The 22,418-nt window shown below is 43.4% G+C and overlaps 1 protein-coding gene and 1 non-coding gene across 4 annotated transcripts in view; both read left to right on the top strand.

The window, feature by feature from the left end:
- The window catches only part of Ppp1r13b (protein phosphatase 1 regulatory subunit 13B), a 79,706-nt gene that overhangs the window by 6,026 nt on the left and 51,262 nt on the right, over positions 1 to 22,418 (top strand). The window lies entirely within an intron of this gene.
- LOC115064457 lies at positions 8,847 to 8,990 on the top strand. The gene has a single exon (XR_003844308.1). It is a non-coding gene; the product is annotated as a small nucleolar RNA SNORA48 (small nucleolar RNA).

Below are 22,418 nucleotides of genomic sequence, written 5' to 3'. Positions count from 1 at the left end.
TAGTTGATTGCTCAATAAGCTTGACTTTGTACTATAAGTAAATAACTCCCAAGACTGCATAAGATTTTTTAAATTCTTCCTTCAAATAAAATTATACACACAAGATCACTTAGAGAATGCATTTCTGGACTACTCAACTATTTCAAAATGAGAGCACATTTCACTCATCCAAAAATGTCATGTCTAGAAGCTACCAGTGCCGTTTTCTGAACATGCAGAAGTTTAAGAGGAGAACTCTTCTTCAAGCTCTACTACAGGCCAGAAGCTTGGCAGCTCTGTGACTTCCTAGAATTGAGTTTAGTGAGAGTGAGCTCTCAGCAAGTGGTGTTTGTCCTCGTGTGCTCTGGCAGTGTGTGGCAGCTCTGTGCTGATGTCTGTGTGTGGAAAGTAAGCTTTAAGAGGTAAAGAAACATGGCCAAGTTCTCCAAGCTAATAAGTGGTGAGGCAAGGGCTAATGACAAAGGATCTGACTCAGACACCTCTGCTCCTCGTTCTTGGGCCAGTCACTGGGGAGTTTGCCATAGTCAAAGCATGTTGCCAGAGGTGCTGCTAAATGGAATCTGGCAAAAAGGTTTCTTTTTTTTTTTTTTTTTTTTCTTTTATGCTTGTGTCAAATAGAGCCTAACATTAAAAGACTCCTGAGGCGAGTGTTCTTGGGAAGGAGTGGTAGTTCTCTCTGCCTTGCATTGTTTGTGTCTTCCCTTTTTAGCATCCTTCAGTGTACGGCTGCATGTACGCTTTGTAGTTACTGAGAACTTTAAACACGATAAAAGCTTAAAATACCACTGGGCTATTATGTTAACGTTACATAACTGGGTGTCAGCATGCATCTTTGTGTGTTTGCCCAGATGGAGAATGGTTGTTCAGCAAAGTGTGGTGGGGTTCGGTGCCTTGAAGCGCTGTTGCCATAGCTATTTCACAGACTCTGCTTCTAGGGCCCAAGAACTAGTATAATCAGGTTCTATTGTGACACTTTCTTGGCTTGATTGCCTTGCTTTATTTTGCTGCAAAGATAGCTTTATGACTGTTGTACATACTAATTGATAAGCAAAAGCTGCTGCTACTAGATTTTATAAAATAAGAATGTGAGGTGAAATCATGAAGAACAATGAAAGGCCTGAAAAATGAGAGCAGTTTTGTTAAGATTAATGAAATCTAAGATAATGAATGTACACTTCAGTGCAGGGTGCTATTGGTATTTTGGTATGTTTATAGGAAGTGTTAACTGAAGATTTGGCATAGCCGTGATTGATAGCATATGCCATGATTGTCACCATCATAGTTCAAGCACATGCAAAGGCCCTGTGGAGGGAGTGTGCCCAGTATTGCTGGACACATAGGAAGGCCTGTGATCTGAGCAAAGTGAGAGAGTACTGGAAGAGACTGGGTTAGAAAAGTGATGGTGTTCATGAGGGGTGAGGAGGTGGGGTGGGTGATATAACTGGTGTAATAGTGTCTTCAGGGTCAATGAAGGAAGAAGGAGATTTTTGTTGTAAGAAATGAAATAGGATCTCCTTAATGTATCTTAAGTAGTTCTAAACTTCAGGCATAGCTAAATTGACTTTACTGCATTAGGAAAGCATGTGGGGAGTCTTGGGTAAACCTCCAACTCACAGAGATTCTCCCTCCTCTACCTTGCAAGTGCTGGGATCACAGGTGTGTGTCACGATGCCTGGGTCCTTTATTTCCTAAGTTAAAGATAACATTAACTCTGTAGAATTGATATAAAAGGTACCCGGCACTTAGTAAATGCTCAGAAGCATACATACAGCCTGCTATGGTGCTATGGTGGTTTGCTTTTTTAAAATGTGTGTGTGTGTGTGTGTGTGTGTGTGTGTGTGTGTGTGTATGAGAGAGAGAGGGAAGGAGGGAGGGGGGAAGAGAGAGAATATGAAAATATGAGACTCTGGGTATGTAAATGCCACAGTGTACGTGAAGCAGTACAGTGTACATGGACAGCTTTCCAGAGTCATTCTGTTCTTCCACTCTGGGCTCTGAGCATCACACACGGGTCCTCAGGCTTACACAGTGAGTGATTTTACCTGCTGTACTGGTTAGTTTTTTGCCAGCTAGAACAAGCTAAGAACATTTGGAGAAAGGGAACCTCAACTTAAAAAGTGCCTCCATTAGACTGGCCTGTAGGCAAGTCAGTAGTGCATTTTCTTGATAATGTTTGATGTGTGAGGGCCCAGCCCACTATGGGTGGTGCCAGCTCTGGACAGGTGATCCTGAGTTTTATAAGAATGCAAGCAGGCTGAGCAGGCCATGGAAACCAAGCCAATAAGAAACCTTCCTCCGTGATACTCTGCTTCAGTTCCTGCCTACAGGTTCCTACCTTGAGTGCCTACCTTGATTTCCCTTTAAGATGGACTCTAAACTGTAAGCTAAAGAAACCATTTCCTCCCTAAGTTGCTTTTGGTTATGGCATTGTATCACATTGTATCACATGGATAGAAACCTGCTGAGCCATCTTACTTGTGTGGGTGGTTTTTCTTTTGTAGGTGAGAGGGAATATCATTTCTATTTCACTTTTAATGTGTATAAATCAGTGACTTTAGAGTATGACAAGGTGACACTCTGTGGCAACCATCTCTTTTCAGAATAGTTTGCCTAGTTCATCTTTGAACTACAGTGAGTATGTATTCCTTATCTGAAGTGCTTCTGACTAGAGTCTCCAGTTTAGCTTTTATTCCCCTGGATTTTAGAATGTTTCTGTACACGTAAGACTTGGAACCGGAGCTCATGTTTAAGCACAAGATTTGTTGTTTAACATGCATCACACCTGCAGACTGAAGGAGATTCTGCACGATATTTTTACTGCTCCACTCTTTTGTCAGGTCTGTCCCATGGGTCAGGTATGGAGTCGTTACCTGTGTCTCATGTGCTGTTCAGGTTTAGATTTTGAAGCACTTTGGAGTTCAGAGTTTGGATAGGACGCTCGGCTTGTACCTGCTGCAGTTGCAGTTCTTAGCAGTTGTGTGTGTTTGTGGCTCCACTTCTGCCTTTCAGGAGAGGAGAGCAGGAATACTCTCATTTTATTTTCTGCTGTGCCAGATCTAGCAATTGGCACATAGTTGGTATTCTGTAAGCATTTGTTGAATGAAGGAAGAAATGACATGCAGGGTATAGTCATCGCATTGTGGGTGTATATGTGTGTGCGTGTGTGTGCGTGTGCCTGCAGGAGCAGAGTTTGACTTTCAGGAAGTGCAGCAACCAGTCAGGTTTCCATGGTAGAAGGGTATGTTCTGGACTTGACCTTAGTTAAAAGGCTGGGGAACTGTAGAAGAGTAATTCTGGAGCCAGTGGAGGGTAGAACGTGTGTGGAGAAGGAGAGAAAGAAACTGAGTGCCAGTGAGAGGGCTTAGAGGGAAATGCACACCACCACCCCTGAAGACCTGAGTGTGATCCCTAAAACCCTCACGGTAGCAGGAGAGAACCAGCACTGTGGCACTCACACAACCCCTTCCCCATCTACCACACAGAAGTAAACAAAATGTAATAATTTAAAAAAATGCCTTGGAAAAAAATGAAAGTAACAAGATCAGTTAAGAGACCAGTTGATTCAGACTTGCCAGAAGAAAAAGTTTCAATTACAAGTAAGGCTGGTCTGATAGAGTATGAGTTGAGTGCTTGTGTGAGTGCATGTGGGTGAGAATGCTTGTGTGACTGTAAGTGCATGTGTGTGAGAGTGTGTTTGTGTGTGAGAGTGCTTATGTGAGTATGAATGCATGTTTGTGAGTGTGTGTGTGAGTGCTTTGTGAGTGTGAATGCATGTTTGTGAGTGCTTGTGTGAGTGAGAGTGCTTGTGTGAGTGTGAATGCATGTTTGTGAGTGAGTGTGTGAGTGTGTGAGAGTGCTTGTGTGAGTGTGAGTGCATGTGAGCGTGGTAGAGAGGAACAGTGACAGGAGTTGAGGGTGTTAGACTTTCTGCTTCAGCAGCTGGATTTGTCTTCCCTTCAAGCCAAGAGCAGACGTGCAGCGGTTAGTGTAAGGGAACTGAGGATGATGTGTTTTCACTAGGCTGTTTGAGATGTTGACTACTCCAGATATGGTACTGTACTCTTTTTTTTTTTTTTTTTTTTTTTGGTTTTTCGAGACAGGGTTTCTCTGTGTAGCCCTGGCTGTCCTGGAACTCACTTTGGTAGACCAGGCTGGCCTTGAACTCAGAAATCCGCCTGCCTTTGCCTCCCAAGTGCTAGGATTAAGGACGTGCGCCACCCCCGCCCAGCTCAGATATGGTACTCTTAAATCTGAAGGTCTAAATGCAAGGTTAACAAGTCTTCCCCTTCAGATTAAGTAGCTTTTAGTGCTGTGTGTTTGATATGAGGGTTGTTGCCTGGGCATCTCTACTGTACTGTATACCTCACCTTATACAGTCAGGTCCTGGAGATTACTAAGTTTCCCAGATCATGACTGGACTAGAGCTCTTTCATCTTAGTTATAAAGTACCTAACTGTTCTATACGCTCACCTGCCTGCCTGCTTGCTTGCTTTCTCTCTCATTCTCTTTTTCTTTCTCTCAACAGGGTATCTCAAGCTAGTTTGGAACCTGAGATATATATATATCTCAATCAGACTGTCCTTGAACTTGCATCCTCCTATTTTAGACTCTGATTGGAGAAATACTAGTATAAAGCCACACAGCATGGTAGTTATAAGCTAGGCTTCAGTGCCATGGTGAGCTTCAGATTCTGGCTTTGCCACTCCCTTTTCTGAGGCCTTGGATAAATTATGTAACATCTTTGTGCCTTATCTTCCTCCTCTTTAGAATAAGTTTAATGATGTGTCTCCTAAGATGGCTGTGTGGCTTGTCAGGTGCTGGAGTGTCAGTATCCATGGTAAGCACTCAGTAAACATTTGCTCTTACGTTTTCTGTTGTATCCAGGAGCCATTGTGGAGATAGGATAGAGACTGCACTCACAGTGTGCTTCTGCTCTTCATGCTAGGAGGGCTGGAATGAAATTGTCAAGTCTACCTAGTTGATAGAACACAGAGAACGTAGCATCCTTTTGTTAAAGATGAAAGTTTGCCTGTCTTGTCTAGTATTTCTGTTATTCAGACCAACTCGGGACCAGACTAGTGTAGTTCACCGGGGTTCTGATAGGAGCTGGTTGGCAGCACCTCCCGGACAACCTCACCGGAAACGCCCCTCCCAGACTGTGCTTTTTACTTCCTTTAGGACAGTGCCTGCCTGGTGTTTATCTCTGGGCACTCCAGTAAAGCAGGAGTCTGTTTTCCTTTCCCAGTGCAGTGTCCTCAGTGCCGAGGACATGGCAAGGCCCCCAGTGGCCTTCAGAAAATACTGTTTACTGAATGAGCTCAACAGCATTGGGATGCATTAATTATACACAGGGTCTGGTCTGCTTGAAATGAGCTCATCATGTAGGATGTAAACAAAAGTGCCATTTGAAAGATTCAAGCATGGAAGTACCAGCTGCTGCAGAGCAGGGTGCCAGCAACTATCTTTGCAACGTCCCATGTTGATACAGGGGTGGAGGTTAGGGGTCAGAGATAGCTCTAGAAGGGTGAGGAAAGAAGGTGGAGGTGATGGAGCAGGTAGAAAGGTTGCAAGTTAGAGAGGCCAAGGTCAGAAATGGAATGTATAGTGAGGGAAAGTGACTGGAACTTGAGGCTGGAGGAGGGAGGCGAAGAGGGGCTGAGAAAACGTAGGTAGAGGCTAGAGTCTGAAGGCTAACTCTGACCTGCATGTGAGTTTGAACTGGATTCTGAGGAAAACATGGAGCTGGAAAAGGCACTTTAAAATGTGTATGTTATTGTGGTAAGGTAAAAGTTACCATGTGATTGTCCAGTTCAGTGGCAGGTGATGCGTTCACACTGTCCACCATTGCCCATCTACAGTACCGTCCTGTCTTCAAACTAAAACTGCAATTGAAGCTTTAAGTTGAACTGAGTGTCTTCCAGTTAAAGCTGGTGTGACTGGAGTTGGAGAAGTAAAGACAGCGTACGAGCTGAGCCATCAGCATAGATGTCAGGGTCCTTTAAACTCTCGGGATCTGAGTTCATTCTGTTGTGTGACACCACTACAGTTTACCCAGCTTGGTAAGGTTAGGTGCTGCAGCAAGGAAGCCGGATACGCAGAGTTGCAGGGCTCCATCTCTGCCTGGAAGTCATACAATGGCATGGCTTCAGCACGCTGGGAGGCTGTAATCTGAGGTCTAAGGGCAGCCTGACTTGTTAGTACCTGAGGCATGATTACAGAGCACATAGGGTATAGTTAAAGCTCCTTATGCTGCCTGAGTCATCAGAAAGGGTAAACATGTCAGTGATGTCTAGAGATGATGCACTTTAGACTGCTGTGTGCAGTAGGACATGATGGAACTAAAAGTCTAATTTTTCAGTGTCCAGGAGCTGAGCAGAAAAGTAAAAAGATTCAGTACAACCAACCCGTCATATCCAAAGCATTCCGTCACACAGGGTTAAAGCATTGGTGACGTATTATTCCGTCACACAGTGTTAAAGTATTGGTGACGCATTAAATTCCTAGGCTGAGGCTCAATTGCCAGAACACGTTTTACACATAAAATCTATCTCAATTCATGTTAGCCATGTTCTTTAAAAAGATTTATTTATTTATTATGTATATGTAAGTACACTGTAACTGTTTTCAGACACACTAGAAGAAGGCATTTGATCTCATTACAGATGGTTGTGAGCCACCATGTGGTTGCTGGGACTTGAACTCAGGATCTTCTGAAGAACAGTCAGTGCTCTTAACCACTGAGCCATCTATCTCTCCAGCCTGTTAACCATGTTCTTAAGTTCTCAGTGGCCGTGTGTGGTTTAGGTAAAAGAGCTACCAGTCCTGTAGTTTAATTCCTCAAGGAGTCCATGGAAGGGCTTTGGTTTGCTTTTTTTTTTTAACCTGGAACTTGCTATGTAGATGAGGCTAGCCTCAAAGTCACAGAGATGCACCTGCCTTTACTTCCTCAGTGCTAGGATTGAAGGCTTGTACCACCATACTGGGTCTGGAAGGGCTTTTATTATAGTTGTTTTCCATTGTTAACATTTCCTTTGATGTTTGATGTTGTAGGATAGTGAAGTAATGAGGGAACACATATTTTGGGGGAGTGGGAAGACTCTCATGTCCTAGCAGTGTGATCTTTGGTGGATTACTTAATTTCCTTGTCTGTTTCCTAATATATACAGTGAACACCATAGTGCTAACCTTGTAGGAGTTAGGGAGGATTAAATGAACTGCTGCAGTGTAAAGAACCCACAAGATCTGGCACATAACAAGTACTAAGGTATGCTCCAAAATACTTAATGGTTTTGTGTCAGTTCATTTCAGATATTTTTGCTATGGAGATTGCTTTAGATAATGGCTTATCAAACAAGTTTTCACAGGTGAAGGAAATGTTACATTATACTTTTATAAGGATTCTTTTTAATTGGTGCCTTTGAACAACTCATTTTCTTGCTTGCTACAACATTTGAGTCTACCCCAACAACTATAGGAATAGTATAATTAATGATTAAATGATTTAGGATTCTAATTAAGGTATAGGAAAAATTTGAAGGAATGATTTAATCAACATTTTAATTGCCAGTACTGCTATAATTAAGCTACTCTTTCTCCCTGAAATACTTTATTAGCCCTGCTGTGTCTGGGGAGACTTTCTAGTTTTCATTTTTCTGATTTTTTTTTCAATTAGTATATTTTAATACACTGAATTATTTTGAGTTTTACTTTCTATTCTTTATAAATGAAATATGAGAGAATATCAGAAATAAAATCAGAGTGTAAAAAGATGACCATTTAGCAGGAAGGCAGGAGAGGAGGCCCTGTGTTGTTTTGCAGAGCGAGACAGGCAGGGTGGATAACCATGCCATGGTGTGGTTGATGGTCTGGTCCCTGTATCCAGACTGCTGTGCCTAATAAGGCCATCTTGGCAGACTCCTTGCCGCCTGGCTCTGCTTTGCTCTCTCTGTCAACTGCAGCACTGCCTGTCCAACCCCCCATTCCTGTCCACAGCTAACTCCTTTCCTGCCCAGCCTACTTGTTGCTTCCTTTGGGAAGTCTTTTCTGATCCTGGAGTCTGGGCTCCTCCCCCTGGGATCTCTTGGCACTTGGCAACTCCACATTGTAGTTCTCTGTTCTCTTGGGTCTCAGGTCCAGTGAGGAAGTAAGCCTTGGGCCAGTCTTTCTGACCTTGTATGTCCAGAGTCTGGCTCAGGGCCAGGTTGGACTCAATAACATTTTCCTAAGTGACTAGAGAGTGAGCCTGCAAATGTACCCAATTTATGTTATATACAAAGTAGCAGTTTGTTTTGTATGAGTATTGATGTTTCCTGCCTGTTGTACTATAAGCTTTGCCACAAAATGACAAGAAATGTGGTAGCCTAATCTTAATCTTTTTATATGAATGTTTACCTGTATAATTGAATATACTTCAAATATCTCTGTTAATAGAGAAAAGCCTATGGTCCAGTTGGTTTCCTGTCCTTTTGGAGAATTTTCAGGACCCTGTATGGCTTGGAAGGGAGAGTGGGACTTTTAAAAGTAACAGTAGGGGCTGGAGAGATGGTTCAGTGATTAACTCCATTTCCTGGGGATCTAACACCCTCTTTGGACTTCTTTTGGACACTGGGAATACACTTTATGCTCAGTTAGGCAAAACATACAAACTATGTATGTATGTATGTATGTATATGTTAAATATATATTAAAAGTAGTAGTAGCAGCTGAGTGTGGTACCAACATCTTTAATCCCATTACTCAGGAGGCAGAAAAAGGGGTTTTGTGAGTTTAAGGTCACCTTAGTCCTCATAGTGAGTTCCATACCAACCATAGCTACAAAGCAAGACCCTGTCCTTAAAGAGAAAAAGAACCCTTGGCAATGGGCAAAGAGACCCCTTGTTGTTGCTGGTGCTCTTCAATCAGTCAGGGGCAGAGCAGATGGCGGTCCTTTGTTCATCCTAGCCTGATGCCTGGGTTGGTGGCCAAAGCTTTCTTATGCCTAGGACATATAAAAATCAATTCAAATCAAAACCAGGCAGCACAGTTGGAGGAGGAAGACAGAGAGAGACCTGTGGATGACCACACCACCTGCAGACCTGCACACAGCAAGGATGGAAGACGTCACCAGGGATCTACCAGCCTCATGATCAGTCTACAGCAGGAACCACCACAATGTGTGTGTGTGTGTGTGTGTGTGTGTGTGTGTGTGTGTGTGTGTGTGTGTTAGTCAGATGACAGAGAAGAGAAGTGGAGCAGCTTGAGCATTATGGAGTGAGATGGAACTAGAGACTTGAGGGTGGAAGGAGGAGCCTGTTGTGAGTGGCCAGCCCTGCTACCCAGGGCCATGGTGAGGTCCCAGCCCGAGCTGCCACTGAGGGCCAGTCTGAATCCTTGGCTGTGCAGGGGCAGGGGTCGGGGGTCAATGTCTATAGCTCATATTACCACTAGTGAACTTGGGGATGTCTCTGGCTGGGACAGCCACTGGGGACCACGAGAACCGTTCAGGGGCTGTGCATGACTGGCTCCATCCTTACTAGACTAAGAGCTCTGGAGAACTGACCCCATCTCTCACCACTGGCAGCACTCAGGAGAGCGGGCCTTGCACCCCATCCAGGTAGCACAGTAGAGCTGGCCCTGGTGGCAAGTGAGCAAACTCTTGAGGGTATGAGTGTGGGAGAGCTGAGCCCTCCAATTGTCTGCCATGGAGTGGCATGGGCACAGAGGTGATGCCCCCCCTGCCCCTTACCAGCTGCAGCACTTGGCAGAGTGGGCCTTGGATCTTGCCTGGACTGTGCAGGAGAAGAAACTGTGATGGTGGGGTACAGGAGAGCTGTCCCCTGCCAGTCTGGTGTGAAGTGTCATGAGTATAATGCTTCCCCCACTCTGGCACCTGGGAAAGCTATGCCTGCTCCTTCACTGGCTGTAGCAGGCAGGACAGCAGACCCTGCACCTCATCTGGGCAACACAGTGGAGCTGGCCCTGATGGCAAAGGCATGGGTGAGCCAGGCCTGAGGGCGTGAGAGGCCCAGCCCCTTGGGAGGGTGGTTCCACACCTTGACTGGTTATAGCACAGTGGATCTTGCTCTGGAGGCTTAGGTGGGCATGAGAGCAGGAGAGCTGACCCTGGGTCCTGCTGATGGCAGTGTTGGGTGGCCTAGCCAGAGTCCTGCTGGGCCACTCACCCTGGTGGTGCAGATGTGGGAGAGCTGGCATGCTGTCCTACTTGGCTCTGACCTAGGCCCAGATCCAGAGCCCTGAGTTGGCCCACCCCAGAGTCTCTATCATGTAGAAATGGTTGAAGTGTATGAAAGGGCCAGTCCCACTGATCTAAAGCTGCAGCATGCCCATGACCCAGGGCAGCAGTGGGATGACCTAGACCAGTCCCAGTTAGGATCCAGTATTGGTGTCACAGAAGCCAGAGATCTCAAACCAGACCAATGACTCACTACAGTGAGCATTTGCAAGTAAAGATGGGTGGACAGAGGGGTGTACTGTGAGGCACATTGTGACACTACAGCTTCCACGATAAGGTATCTTCTATGATTTGTTTTTCTTGTTGCTGTTGTTTATTTGTATGTGTTTTATTTTGGGGGGAGTGTGCAAGGACAAAGGGTAGATATGAGGGGATGGGGAGATGAGCAAGACGAGAAACTCACAAAGAATTAAAAAGTTTATGTGTGTGTGTGTGTGTGTGTGTGTGTGTGTGTGTGTGTGTATATATATATATCTCAATAGCAGGGCATAGTGGTGCATATCTTTAATCCTAGCACTTGGGATGCAGGCAGATTTGGAAACCAGCCTGGTCTACAAATTGAGTTCCATGACAGCCAGGGCTATACAGAGAAGCCCTGACTCAAGAAACCAAAAATAAATAAGTAATGATGATGATTAAATAAAAATAAAAAGTAGTAGTAGCTGTTTATATTTTATTTTGAAATTATTTTTAAAATATTTATTCTTGTGTGTGTTGGGGGTGATGTGTATATGGTATCCGTGGAGTCTAGAAGAGGGCATTGGATCCCCTGGAGTTGGAATTATAGGTGGTGGTGAGCTGCCCATCGTGGGTGCTGAGAATTGAATGTAACCACAAGCTTTTCCACCTGGCCTCTTTGTTCCCAGAAATAACAACTCTGAGACTTAATTATATATGAATAAATGCTTAGGCCATAAGCTTTGGCTTGTTCCCCGACTAGCTCGTAATTTACTTAACCCGTTTATTCTATTTTATGTCTTCCATATGGCTAGTTACCTTTCCTCAGATTTTATGCCACTGTCTCCTGCAGAGTTTGGGGTGAATCTCCCATGCCTGACTTTTCTTAGAGTTCCTCTCTCTTTGCCAGAATGCCCCCTCCTATTTCCTACCTTAGCTCATTGGCCATAGTGGTTTTTTTAGTTGACAAGTGATGCTTCCATACAGTTCACAGGAGATTCCCTCCGGTAGAACTCAGGTCCTCTGTAAGTGCAGCAAATGCTCTTACTTGCTGAGCCTTCTCTCTTGCCCCACTCATATTTTTAATGTTAAAGTCAAAAGAAGTTTCATCCCACAACTAAATTGAATCGAAAAGTAAAATTTTCTGTATTGCCAACTTTTTTAATGTGACAACTAATTGTTAATATCAAGAAATTGTTCCTGCTGGGCAGTGGTGATGCACTCCTTTAGTCCCAGCAATTGGGAGGCAGAGGCACACACACACACAAATTTGCCTCTAATAGTTTGATGTTATTGGCAAATATTCAAAGATGTCTTGTGCTAGAGAGTACCCACATCAAAATAGCATTATACTGAATCTGAAGGATTTGAACTGGGGGGTTGGGGGGGCTTCTCACTTGGGGCCTCAAGCAGACATTTAGATATTACAGGTGACACCCCCCCTTGTGGTCTGCCTCTGTCTCAGTCCTGGTGTGATCTAAACTTAATGCATTTTACTTTTACTAGTGTTTAGAAAATTTCACAGAAATTTATCACTTTGGCTTTTGATCTCGGTATACAGTGGTGTGAATATAGATAGTATACAGTGGTGTGAATATAGATAGTACTGCTAAGATTGGTTGGAGGGTAGACTTCTGAAAACAAGGAAAAGTGTAAGAACGTAAGCTGAGCACAGTGGCACATACATGCCTTTAATCGAGCAATCTGGAGGTAGCTTTGAGTTTGAAGCTAACCTGGTCTACAGAGTGAGTTCTGGGAGAGCCAGTGCTACACAGAAAATCTGTCTCAAAAAACAAAATCCAAAGGTGTAAGAATGTTTGCTGGTGGGCTAGAGAGATGGCTTAGTGGTTAAGAGCACTGGCTGCTCTTTCAGAGGTCCTGAGTTCAATTCCCAGCAACCACATGGTGGCTCACAACCATCTATAATGGAATCCGATGCCCATTTCTGGTATGTATGAAGATAGCTACAGTGTACTCATATAAATAGAAGAAATCTTTTTTAAAAGTGAGGCTCCTCTTGAGGTGAGGGTGTCAAGTTAAGTTACATTGTCCTAAGATCTAGGAAGGCCAAGAGGTCCTGCTTTGGTCAAGTGAAGGGCGGTTCTATGCTTGTTGTTGGATCCATATTTCCAGAAATGTGTTTGTATGTCAACTGTTTCACAGGGCATTAAGAGAGGTGTGAGTGGCCCAGTGGGGAAGATGAATATAGTAACCCAAAAATGGCCTGTACCAAATACTTGTTTTATAGACTGCACTCACAGTAGTTGGCATTAAGACTTTCCCGATATGTTTCAGCCTGGTGGTAGAAACATGCAAAACACATTCGTGGCTGGGTTGGAGTGTTTGAGAATGCAGTCTGAAGAGTCAGGCAACTCTGGTTTTAAACTTGGCTGCGCCACTTACTAGCCATGTGACCTTTAGGCAAATTAACCTTCTGGAACTCGTTTCCTCATTTGTGAAATAAAGTAATAGTGCCTGTCTCAATAAATTATGTTGTAGGCATACAGAGAAAGAATACATAGCCTAAAACAAAGTATAGCTGTGTGTTGTCCTGTGGGAGCATGCCTGAAGTGTATCATTAGCTAAATACTACACATTCTACTTATTATTCCTTTGTTGTTTAAAATAAAAAGAACATTTTAATGGTGCAGAGAAGGTATGAGAAACATACTGGATGTGAAAAGTAAATCAAAAGAAACTTCATTTCCTCTGCTTGCCACTTTCAAAAATTATGTGTTGCCATTTACAAATTAATGTGCTTTTCATTATTTATCATTTACATACTTATTTGTGTATCTGAAGATTGAACGCAGGGTCTCATACATTCCAGGCAACTAACTATTCTACCACTGAGCTAACCCCCAGCCTTTGTTTTCTCAGTATGTGGTTCAGGGCGGCCTCAAATCCATGATAACTTACCTCAGCCTCTTGAGCATTGGGATTATAAGTATATGCTACCACAGCTGGCTACTAAAGGAAAAGAAAACTTTTACCCCAGGCTGAAACATTCTATGTGGACAGTGCTCAGCAGTAGATCTGACTCCCAGGATCAGCGCTAGTACAGGTTGTTGCTGGAGATGGCAGCTGGGGTGGAAGACTCCTTGACTCTCTATGGTCCTTGACAGCAGAAATGGGTGTTGGGGTGATGGTTTCCTAGGCCAGTTGGTTCCCCAAGTGTAGGATCTTGGTTATCAAGTGGGGACTAGCGTCTGTGTGCCTTAGTAAGTAGGCCAGATGCCAGCCTGGGGTAACTGAGTGCCAAGCACACAAGAACATTCCCCTCTTTCTCCCTCCATGCCTCCTACCCCATTCTCTTGGAGAACAACAGTGCCCATTTTTATCTTGGAGAGGTAGAATGGCCTGCCAAGTTGTGCCTGCCTTAGAAGATTTTTATAGGGCTAGAGAGATGGCTCAGCACTTAAGAGCAGTTGCTGCTCTCTCAGAGTGCCTGGTTCAGTGACTAGGACCAAACTGATGACTCACAACTGTCTGTCACTCTTGTGGTTGACCACCCCCCCCAACCTCTGTAGCCACCAGTCATGCACAAAGTAAACATACATATGTACATGCAGGTAAAAACATTCTTACGCATAAAGATTTTTTAAAGCTTCTAAAGTTACTTGGGACCTAGGCCCACCATGAACAGTGTCATATCATAGGCTTTGTGGAGCCATGTCTAGGTTTAGAGTCTGTCCCAGAGTGGGCACCAAGCCAAGCCTTTCAAGCCTGCATTTCCCTTTCAGAAGGGCTGATGTGTCCTGCCTCATTTTCCAGCATGTCACTGAGCCTTCTTTCCTTCACACTTAGGATGTCTGGGAGACAGTTAGGATTTTTGGTTTTTTATTTTATTATATATGTGAGAGCACAGGAGTTTAGAGAGACCAGTTTTCAGGACGGTTAGCTCTTTTCACTGTGGGACTGGGGATCACACTCAAGTTGTGTAATGTGCTCTTACAACAGCTGCACCACTTAACTTAAATTTCATTCCTATCAGTGACTTTTAAGGAACTGGCAGGGGAATGTCCAACTATTTTAGTGTCCAAAGTTATTGTTGGGTACAGACATTTAAAGGGGATGGTTTGAGAGAGTGCTGCAGTAGGTGCATGGCGTTAGGATCTTGCTGTGTAGCCTAGGGTGACCTTGAACTTTTTTAAAAATTATTTTTATGGGTATGGGTATGTCTTAGGGTTTCTATTCCTGCACAAACATCATGACCAAGAAGCAAGTTGGGGAGGAAAGGGTTTATTCAGCTTACACTTCCACATTGCTGTTCATCACTGAAAGAAGTCAGGACTGGAACTCAAGCAGGTCAGGAAGCAGGAGCTGATGCTGAGGCCATGGAGGGATGTTCCTTACTGGCTTGCTTCCCCTGGCTTGCTCAGCTTGCTCTCTTATAGAACCTAAGACTATCTCTTATAGAACCAGAAATGGCACCACCCACAAGAGGACCTCCCCCCTTGATCATTAATTGAGAAAATGCCTTACAGCTGGATCTCGTGGAGGCATCTCCGCAACTGAAACTCCTTTCTCTGTGATAACTCCAGCTGTGTCAAGTTGACACAAAACTAGCCAGTACAGGTATTTTGCCTTCATGTATATCTGTGCACCACATGCATGTGATGACTGTGGAGGCCAGAAGAGGATACCAGATCCTTCAGAACTGGAGTTACAGTTGTGAACTGCCATGCAGGTGTTGGGAATCAAACCTAGGTTAGTATCTCTCCCTCCCTCCCTCCTTACTTCCCTCTCCTTCTCTTCCTCTTTATTTTATTTTATTTTATTTTATTTTGGTAGGCTCACTATGTAGTCCTGGGTAACCTAGAACTCTGAGACCTGCCTCTGCCTCCCTAGTGCTGAGACTACAGCTGCATGCCACCAGGCCCATCTTGACATGATGTTATTTATGTCAGGCTTTGTGCTAGACATTTCATAGATTCTAGCACTTAAGAGTTAAGTAATTGAAACCTCTAAATGTAGATAAGAAACAGCTTGTTGTGCTGGGAATCACAACACCTAGATTACAGTCTTGGTTTATTACTGAAATGTTTGTTGATCTCTGGGCAGCTTCCTGTTCCCTCATCTATACACTGAGGAAAGGGTGTTGGTTAGATAGTTGCTAGTCTGACTCTGACATTTGATGGCTGATTTAAGCATTTAAATTTAAATTCTCAGAGTGTTTCTTTGTTGAATTGAACACCTTTAAAAGGGTCGAGAAGGTCACTAACTCAAATTACAAAAAAAAAAAAGTTTCTTTTACACAGAAAAACATTAATTTTAAGACATTGAAGTATCTAGGTGCTGTAGTCTCAAATTTGCTGCTTAAAATATGTGCTTCTCTTTTAATGGACTGTATGAGTACTACCTTTTATTGTTGTGTTGGAATATGGATCCTTATTGATCATCCTGGGTATTGAGCCAGTAATAGCACGGAACTGTTTCTGAAATCAGAAGAGACAGAAACTATTGAGAGAGATACGACAAAGGGAAGGTGGCCTTCCCTTAGCTCATTCTTCTTCAGCACGGGCTGTCACTGCGTGCTGCTGTAGGACTTCTCTGTGTTTATTGAGCAGAGGAACAACTTGACCCTGATGGAAGGGGGGGGGGGTATGTTTGTGAGCCTTTCTTGCTTCTCTCGTCAGCCCTTTAGTGGCTGGAGCAGGTTTGCTGCCTGCTCTCCCACTCCCTTCCCTAGTTGTTATGCTCTACACCACTGGCAGGCAAGGGGCTAGTCAGAGCCTGGGAGCAGTTGGCTTTAATGGAGCAACTGTAGCCTTTCTGAGCTGTTACAGTTCGCTATGGTGCCTGGAGGAAGCTTAAGAACCTTCACAAAAATGTTCTCAGATTTCTGCTTGTGAAGTGATAATTTTAAATTTAGTTATTCTGTTTGTATATGTGCACATGTGCATTTTCAATTGCTACAGCATGTATGTGTAGGTCAAAGGACAACTTGAAGGCATTAGTTCTATCCCGCTGTCTGGGTCCTGGGGGTGGAATTGGTATTTAGCGGCAAGCACCTTTACCTGCTGAGCAGCAAAGTAACCAGTGGGGAAATCACTTGCTACAACTCCACAAAATTGTACTCTGACCTATGTGCACATGCATGCGAACACTGAAGTGCCACCTTACATGCATCATATATATAAACAATAATGGATAAATAATTTTAATAAATTTTCTGGAAGGATATTGGATGGAAAAACAAACAGCACGGTGTTCAGCTAGGGCAAGAAAGGGACAGCGTTGGGAATCTTGCCAGCAGTACTAAGGCCCGGCCTCATCCCTCTCCTCTCCCCTTAGTTTCTGCCCCAGAAAAGATGGGCTCCCAGAGAGCCTCACTCTTGCCTGGCCTTCATTCTGCCCCGGGGGATGTTAAACGGTCTCCTTTGTGTGCTCTTCTTTCAGACTATTGTCAAGGCTTACTCTGTCACCTCCTTCTGTGAGGCATTTCACTTAGGTGAGAGTCTTGACCTTCTCCTGAATGTTGGGGTTATAGGCACACCCTACCATGCCTGGGCCCTGAGGCTCCCCTGCCCCCATTAAGACCAAAACTGCTCCGTTGCCCACCTGCTCTGTTTGCTGTGTGTTTTCCATAGTGCATGCCACTGTCTGCTATACTGCATGTTTTACTGTGCCTCTCCCTTGTCTTCACACAACTGCGCAAGACCTGGAGCCTTAATTCATCAGTGCAGTCGCCAGCACATAGTAGGCACTCATATTCGTGGTGCAAAGAAAAGAATGTTTTTGAGTGAACAGTGACAGGAGGCAAGCCCCACATAAAACAAGCACGCTCTCTGGGAGCCGAGTCCCAGAGCAGAGGGGAGTAGACATCTCGGCGACGGCACAGGATTGCTGGGAGGACCACATTTTACAGGCACTGAGAAAATGTTTATTGTTCTCCTTTTAGAAAAAGTAGGGCAGCTTGACTACTAACATCCAGCAGCTAACTGTTCATGATACAGCTTGTTTGGAAGATTATACCCATGTAATGAGATGAAAACTCATATTAGCTGTATGTTTTGTTAATTTGGAATATAGAATTTTCTTTTTAAAAGGAATGGGGATAAAATTCTACAAGTGTGCATGAATTTTTCTTGAACTCATAGCAATCTCCTTATCGCTGCCTCTTGCATGTGGGATTAAAAGCGTACACCACCATGTCCAGTAAACATGGATTTATGAGGAGCTCTGCTGCCTGAGCAGACTCGGACCTCAGGGCACAGATCAGGTCTATACTCTTGCTTTGATGGACACAGGCCTGTATTCTCAGCAGCTTCAGAGCCTGAAGTAGGAGTGGAAGTTCAAGGCCAGGCTGGGCAGCTTAGTGAGACACTGACTTAAGATGTTAAGACTGGAGACATGATGGTAGAGGGCTTGCTTGCCTAGCATATGCAAAGTCCGAGGTTCAGTCCTCAGTACTGAGTAAACAGGCATTCCTAGGGTCTGAAGGCACCATGGGCTTTAGACTTTCATGACTGTTGTTCAGAAGGAAGTTTCTCTGAAGCAGCGTGGCTATTGGATGCTTTCATTTTTATAGTGCCTCTACTCATTGACTGTTTATAGTCATGCTTAAAGTCTGTTTTTTTCAAAGCTACATGCATATTATATGTATAAAGTGAGTTCTTTCATTTAAAGAAGTTTGGCTTTATGTTCCTATCTAATAACTTTCGTGTAAAGCTCAATATACATCTTCAGGGAAGTGAAGCACTTGGCTGGTTTGGTTTTGAACCAATTGTGATTCCATGGTCATGTTGTTTCAGACCTACTCAAGCGAAGTGTAGCCGACTCTGGGTTAGCTCCCACTTTGTGGTTCTCCCGCTTGAGACTTTGAAGAGTTTGGCCTGCCTGTAGAATGGATCTCCCCAGAAACTGACCCGGAAGTTGTTGGGAGAGTTAGGTGATGTGGCACAGTTAGAAAAAGAAAACCTACCCCTTCAATAAGCACTAAAATAGTAATGATGACTTCTTAATACTAATAAATGGCAGAAGTCCTTTGTGGCTTTTGTTTGTTTGGTTGGTTTTAGTTGTATGTTTGTGTTTGTTTTTTTCCAAGACCTGTTTATCTGTGTAGCCCTAGCTGCCCTGGAACTTGCTCTGTAGAACAGGCTAGCTTCAAACTCAGATATCTGCCTGACTCTGCCTCCCAAGTGGTTGGATTAAATGCGTGCACCACCACTGCCTGGCTCAGGCTTTACTTTTAGAGGTGATAACTAGGCTTATGTAAGGCCATTCCTCTTCCTGCTCCTTCTCTTTTTGCTCTTGAAATTTCTTTTAAAATTTTATTATTTTTTTATTATTTTATTTGTATGAGTGTTTTGCCTGAAGTTAAGTGGGTGTACTGTGTCCATGCAGCACCTGAGGGAGCCAGAAGTGATCATTGGATGCCCTGGATGTTGTGAGCAATCATGTAGGGGTTGGGAATCCAACCCAGATCTTCTTAACACTCTGAGCCATCTCTTCGGCCTCCTCTTTTAATATAACAAATGTGACAAATGTACCTGGTAAATTCATGTTTAGTTTCCCAGTCGTTTTCTTGATCCTGTTCATAGTTGCTACTGAAGGTTGCTAACACTGGCTGCTCCTGGTGGAACACACTTAGGTGAAACTACCCAGAGCACTCTGGCAACAGTGTGTCTGCCTTACTTCATGGTGTCTTATCGCAGTTCTGTCGCAGCTCTCAGTGTAGTGTGACCTCCAGGTCATCTGCTCGGGTATTTCCCTATGTAAACAGACAAGTGTTCAGGCACTGGCATGTGTGCTCCACACTACACTCTTACTGAGTTTCTTAAGATGAGAAATATTTAAAAACAGTAACTCATATCTTTATAAAGCAAATCCAAAATGTTACAGCTTTCAAGAGCCATTTTATACCTAAAAGACAGAGTTAACAGTCTCTTGTAAAATGAGGGATGAAGTATTTTTGGTTTACTTATCTTTTAGAAGTTGCACTCTGATTGTGTTGTGGGTGTATACCAGAATCTATAAAAATTCTTCTTCAAGGTTACTACTAATTTGGTAATATTTTTCTGGTGGTAGGCCTCTGAGGTATATCCTTAGCTTAATTGTCTTTGTTTTTAAGCCCTATTTTCCTACTAACAAAAGGATTAAAAGAAAATTTGTAGACATGACAGGCTAGGATTTGTGTTATTGTAAGTTTATATTACCAGGAAGGAAGAAAAAATACAAAGAAGTAAATAATACAATGAATTGTTTGAGAAAAAGTCTAGCTGTGTAGCCCAGACTGGCCTCAAACTCGGCAGTCTCCTTGCCTTGGTCTCCTGATTCCTGGGATAATGAGCTAGTGGTACAGTGCCCTGTTATAATAGTAAAAGTTGCTTCATTGAGAAAAAAAAATAGATAGATTGAATTGACGTAACTATGTTTTAATAAGTTTTATTGATACGTAATTACATAGTTCTGGGCTTTAAAAAACATCCACAGTTGTACAATCATTATGACTATCTAATTGTTTATATCTTCATCTCCCCAAAGAAACCATATTCTTATCAACTGTCACTTGCTGTTTCTCATCCTGCAGCTCCTGGCAATCACTAATCTGCTTCCTGTCTCCATGGGCAGTTTGCTCCGAGCGTTTCATATGAATAGAATTGTTCTTTTTGTTTGCGCTTGCTTTCTGAGACAGGGTTTCTCTGTGTAGCCCTGGCTGTCCTGGAACTCACTCTGTAGACCAGGCTGGCAACTCAGAGATCTGCCTGCCTCCTAAGTGCTGGCATTAAAGGTGTGTACCACTACCACCCAACCAATTTGTGACTTTTGTATGTGACTTTATTTGCTCTTTTCCAAGGGTTGTTTGTGTATTAACAGTCACTTCATTTCTTTTTCTGCCCAAGTAATAATCTAAGTTCAGAGTATATTGCATATTATTCAACCATTTATAAGTTTGGGCTGGGCTGGAGAAATGCCTCAGCAGTTAAGAGCACTGACTGCTCTTCCAAAGGTCCTGAGTTCAATTCCCAGCAACCACATGGTGGCTCACAACCATCCGTAATGAAATCTGACACCCTCTTCTGGTGTGTCTGAAGACAGCGACATTGTACTTACATATAGTAATAAATACATCTTTGGGCCAGAGTGAGTGGGGCTGTAGCAAGCAGAGGTTCTGAGTTCAATTCCCAGCAACCACATGATGGTTCATAACTGTCTGTACAGCTACAATATACTCACATACAGTAAGTAAGTAAGTAAATAAATCTTTGAAACAGTAAGTTTGGACTGTTGGGACTGGAGGAATGGCTCAGCAGTACAGAGAGCTTGCTGTTCTTTAGGAAGGTGATGCCCATAGCTGGTGGCTCACAGCTACCTTGAATTCCAGCTCCATGGGCTCTGTCAGTCCCTCTCTGCTGCCCTCCATAGGCATGTATACGCAAGTGGCAGACACAGAAACATAAGTACAATTTCTAAATCATCTTTGTAAGTTTGGGCTATTTCTATTTTTGGCTCTTAAAAGTGATAGTGTGAGTTCAGACTTATGTGTAATGTACATATGTAATCCTCCTCAGTATATGAGTAATACAGATAAAAATACATATGGGGCAGAATATAGTAGAATGGTAGTGCACTGCTAGCATGAAGCCCTGCACCTCATCCTCTGCACCACCAAAATAACCACAGGGCTGGGCTTAGGGGTGCCTGCCCATGGCCTCTGCCTCTCAGCATGTCAGAGGAGGAGGGTCACTCTTGCCAGTAAGATGGAGACCATCCTGGGCAATGGGTGTCTTAGCATCAACAAAAAACATTTAGGAATAAGTTCTCTTGAGTTTTATCAGTGTGTAGAAAGAGGAATTCTTTTTTTTTTTTTTTTTAATGGTTTTTTGAGACAGGGTTTCTCTGTGTAGCCCTGGCTGTCCTGGAACTCACTTTGTAGACCAGGCTGGCCTCGAACTCAGCAATCTGCCTGCCTCTGCCTCCCGAGTGCTGGGATTAAAGGTGTGTGCCACCACGCCCGGCAAAAAGGAATTCTTACTCTGAGAATTATTGGTATATATCTAATGGAAAATTTTGAAAAACAAGAACATTTAATTAGAAAGTTTATGTGGTTTAGGTCAAATAATTTTTCTATTCCATTGTTGTGGTTAATTGGGGAAAATGCCATGATTCTTTGTTCTTATTCCCATAGTGTAGTGATTACATGGGAAAAAAGCTCTCAGTTTACAATTGATAACTTAAAAGCATTAGGTATAACCTGGCTAATTGAAATGTAAATGAATGATGAAAAATTATACAATCAAGAGACTGTTTACTAAGACTCTCACTGATTTTTCTCTTCTCTTTTTTATTTTGAAGCACTGGGGAATTGCTTTGGAGAACTGGTTCAGAGTGCCTTAGCGCTGGAGTCAGGCAGAGTGAATTAAGCTCTCTCTCTAGTTTCTCGAGCTCCATGATTTAATCCCTCCAAGCCCCTTTTCCTAATCTGTAAAGTGAAAAGTAGTAGCTGTCTTAGAGTAAAGACAGAGGTTAAGGGTGTGGAGAGCCCTTAGCACTGTGCTAAGGGGATTGGACACTAGTGGTGGCCGTGGCTTTCTTAGTGCAGTGGCTCTTCCTTCAGCTCTGTTGAATTTCATAAGACCATCCCAGCGTTCTTTCAAAGTACTGGGTGGGCAGTGGTCTACACTTAGAGACATTTTATCAGGTGACTCAGTTCTCAGAGACCCCTCCTGGGACTGACACCCACTCTCTCTCTCTGTCTCTGTCTCTCTGTCTCTGTCTCTCTCTCTCTCTCTCTCTCTCTCTCTCACACACACACACACACACACACACAAATAAATGTCTGCATGCACTCTTGCCAGGTACAGGATACTGCTGTTTTTTTTTGGTTTCTGGGGTTTTTTTTGTTTGTTTTTGTTTTTAAATTTTATTTTAAATTAAATACCATTTTATAGCACCTTTTGGTTGTTAACTTTTTTTCCTTTTTAAAAAAAATGGGTATTTTCTTTATTTACATTTCAAATGTTATCCTGTTTCCTGGTTTCCCCTCTGAAAAACACCCTCCCCC

This window comes from Mus pahari, chromosome 7, assembly GCF_900095145.1.
Source record: "Mus pahari chromosome 7, PAHARI_EIJ_v1.1, whole genome shotgun sequence".
Taxonomy (NCBI): Eukaryota; Metazoa; Chordata; class Mammalia; order Rodentia; family Muridae; genus Mus; species Mus pahari.
Note: the sequence above shows the minus strand (reverse complement) of the source record. Positions and strands in the feature narration are given on the sequence as shown.